A 4,160-nucleotide genomic window follows, 5' to 3' on the forward strand; every position below is an offset into this window, starting at 1 on the left:
AGTTGGAACAAGTGGAGTTTATTGAAGACAAATATTCTCCGAAGGAAAGTGACGTTCTCTGTCATATGGTTCTCACTCAGAGAACCAAGGTTACAATGTAACCGTACGACCCAAAGAAATGCAAGTCAGCAGCTTTTCGTAAAGGAAACGATGTGCTGCGTTTGCATATAATACAATACTGGCAGCTGGTAGATGCACCTGTGGGATGAATTTGAAAATACTCTGATTTCCTTCTGAAGTTATCGTGTTCGCAAGATTTTTAGAAAATTTGAACTCTGACCTCAACCTGAGATTTGAACTTGTCCGAGACCCACTACTGTAAAATTCAATCCTGGCATCAGTCTGGCTCTAGTGTCATGCTTCAGTGCCTTAAACTCAGTGAACAGCACAGGTGTACAGGTGGGTTCAATCTGAATCTACAGCTTATGATCCAGATCAGTATACAGGAAAAAAAGACTCCCCCTGTAGGACAGAAATGCTTTGTCAGAGTTCACAGACACGTTTTGACTGATTTGCATTTACATAGAGTCAAATCACAACAACAGGTCGTTGGAGTGATTTGCAGAATGAGAATCAGCACCTGAAAGTCTGAGGCCAAGAAACGATTTCCAGTATTTGCCAAAAAATGATTGTTGGTATTTAAACAGCTAGAAATGAACTGTTGGGCTATAATGTGCAACACATATTGTCAACCATCTCTTATGAATAATATCCGGCAATTTTATGAGGTAGAAGCTGCAATCAGTTTGTGGCAAAACTGTCACTGACATTAAAAACGATGGTGCCCAGAGGGCAGCAGAGAAGGCAACAAATACCACAATAATTCTATAAAGACATTTAAAGTATCCAAAAGGACTGGTGTGGTTACAGTGTAGCATACACAGTTTATATAATAACACAGAGCAGATTATTTATCAGGATAAGTGAAGATATTTGATTTTTTTGTTTTTTTTAAACCCCAGAGAAGCGCAGAGTGCTCACTCGGGGTCAAAGACCAGCTTAAGAACCATCTATTGGAAAATCAAAAGTAGTTGTATTTCAACTACACCTTCATAATGAATTCCAAGACATCAGCAATGGTTTTAAGCATGCAGTGAATTCCCTTTGTTTAACCACAGACATGAAAACCTAAACCTACAGCAGCAGTGCTGCTCGTCACCAACAGCTCCACGTTTCGGCGTCTGTGGCACCAAAGGACTCCACCGTCTCCTCCTCAGTTCACCTCATCATCATAATCTGTGTAATGATTTACTTTTGTTTGTGTTTGACGAGGTCGGTGGTCTCGTCACGTGTCACAAACCGTGTTGACACCCTTTAGGATTAGCTGTCGTCATCAACTGACTGAGCGTGAGCAGTGATGCCTTTAGAGCCGTATTTCACTATGACAGGCGAAAGAAGCAGTTTCTACCAATCATTAGACCGGGGGTGTCACATTAAATGAGCTGTGGGCCACTGCTGGCCCGGTCTACTCATGTGACGGCCACTTTAGTGTTCATGTAGTACAAAACAAAAACTAACAAGAAAACACCCACAAATATTTCCAAAAATGTTTTGTTTTGTTTCCAAATATTGTATAAGAAGACAAAGCTGCAAAAGTGAACGCAATCTTTTTCCTCCCTGTTAACTAACTGAAGCCTTTGAACCACCAAATAAACATATTGGCCGTCTCTGGTCAGACGTGGCAGCACTGCTGCTGCCATTGTGTTCATATTTAACCAAATCAAACCACAGACATAAGTGTTGACATTAGTTTGTGACTCTGTCACTGAACTAACACAGCCGATCCCTCAGCATATCTCTGTCACCTTCATATTAAACCACTTTTTAAAGAACTTATTTGAACATTGCGCTCAACAACAAACAAATCCTCAAACAAAAAAGTCACTTCAGAGTAGAGCTGGGCGATATGAGATTTTTTCATATCACGATATGTTTTTTTCATTTCAGGCGATAACGATATCTATCACGATATAAGCCAAATAACTATATTTGTAAGATTTAAATGTGCCGTTGCTCACAAGTAAAATGTGAAATAATCAGCAGCTTGTTTTTATTTAAATATTTATTTCCCATAATAAGTTCAACAGGGTAGATGTACTTAAGGAACATGAGACTTTTTCAGATAAATAAAGGCAAATATTGCAAACTACACAAAAGGCAGCCGCTAAAGCGTTTAAGTTTCAAAATAGAACAAACGAAACAGACTAAATTGTCAATTCCACTTACAAACAAAATATTAATTTGTTTTACAGAAGAACAGACAAAACTGACTAACTTTTGTCAATATCAAATAAACTGAGAACTAAAAGGAAATTCTCAATCTCTCCTTGTTGTATAGCTGAGCTTTTCAAACAGTTTTAACAGTTACTTTAGTCTGACAAAAGCCGAATGACGAATTAGCGCTTCCAGTCAGAGACTGAGGCTACGTCCACACGTACACGGGTATTTTTGAAAACGGAGATTTTCCATTTTCGTTTTAAAAAATAATCCCGTCCACACATAAAGGCAGAAATGAAGGAAAACGCTATGAACATGCCAAAGCAGCAGGTGGCGCTAGATTCCTAACCGTGCAGAAATGTTGGCCAATCAGAAGTCTAGAAGCCTCGTGGGAAAAAGTAAACAAAGCTGGGGCATAGAAGCAGAACAGAGTCGTATGTGTGGACGGACAGTAACTGTGTGTATATGTAAGCATTTAAACACTGCAGAGAGTAGAATTAACAGTAACAGTATTGTAGAAATTCATTTCACCGAAACAATAACGTGGCGCACAGTGTGACGCATGCACCAGTTTATTGTATTTCCAGACTTGTTTTCGGCACATTTACAGTGCACGCTACTCTGTTTTTGTCAGACTTGAAATAGCCGAAATACCTTCACACTACGGAACTTCTATGGCTCTTCCGTTCGACAATCTCTCCGGCATTGGAACCATCATCTGTTTTCTCTTCGGTCACGCTCGGTTGATTTTTCTAGTCGGCACACTCATTTCCTCCATTACCCGCTGGCTGCTTCCCAAACAAACACACGTGCGGCTTGGCACTTGTGCTGTAGTAACAAGTCACGCGACGTGACGCTGCGGCTGTGATTGGTTCGGCTCTGCGCTACTTAATTTGGATTGGCTGACCTTTTTTTTTTTTTTTTTTTTTTTTTGAGGACAAGAGCGGCGAGGTCTATCGCGATAGCTTAATTTCTCTATCGAGTAAAAGTTATATCGCGATACATATCGTTATCGTTCTATCGCCCAGCTCTACTTCAGAGACAAATTGCATTCGATTTCTTCAGGTCAATGTGCAAGCAGGGGGTGACGTGGGCCACAAGTGGACCCCGGGCCACGAGTTTGAGAGCCCTGATTTAGACAATCCTAATGATATACTTACTTCCCACTGTGTTTGAAATGATTAAAATCATTAAAATATCAGTATATTTATATTTATTGTAGGACATAAACATCTGGGTTTGGTTTATGACAAAGCGGAACTGGAGATGGGCAGTTGAGTGGAAGCTCTCGAGCGACGTCCCGACCCTGACCTGTGCTCACGGGTTTTGAGCAGCGACCAAAAGAACAACACGGTACTTATACTGAATATGTTTTACTTTATACATTCATTGAACTCTTCATGACCACACAGGAGATTATTTACTAAACGTTAATATTCACAACTCTGATAACTTTCAAATGACTGACCGTGTCTCCTGTTTGTATGATTCAATATTCAAAACTATAATTAGTGGGAGAGGTTTCAATCATAACACATCCTAATAAAGAAAAGAAACAGAGGTACAAGGTGTAAATTTGATTTGGTTGAGATTAAATGTGTTTTTCAGCCCTGAATTGAGCTGTTGAACGGCCAAGGTTACGAGAAAAACTGGAAACAATGATTTGAGAATCAGAATACTTTATTCATCCCAGAGGAAAATGTAATCTGATTAAAAAACACCAGATGTCGTGCATGCTTGTACGTTGGACAGTATTAATAATAATATGATGGTGAAATGCTTCACGCCTTCATTAAATCTAAAACTATTATACAAACAATGAGCTGATTGTGAGGGAACTTGTGTGCTGGTCCAAAGCTGGACTCTTTCAGCTCATTTTTGATGCTTCTGGTGTTTCAAACCACATTTCAAGTGTCCGTTATTTGAGCTTAACTGTGCACAGA

The sequence above is a fragment of the Aulonocara sp. 'chitande type north' Nkhata Bay genome, linkage group LG5, assembly GCF_057382095.1.
Source record: "Aulonocara sp. 'chitande type north' Nkhata Bay isolate Kocher_YH1m ecotype deep benthic linkage group LG5, A_spYH_male_GT1.1, whole genome shotgun sequence".
Taxonomy (NCBI): domain Eukaryota; kingdom Metazoa; phylum Chordata; class Actinopteri; order Cichliformes; family Cichlidae; genus Aulonocara; species Aulonocara sp. 'chitande type north' Nkhata Bay.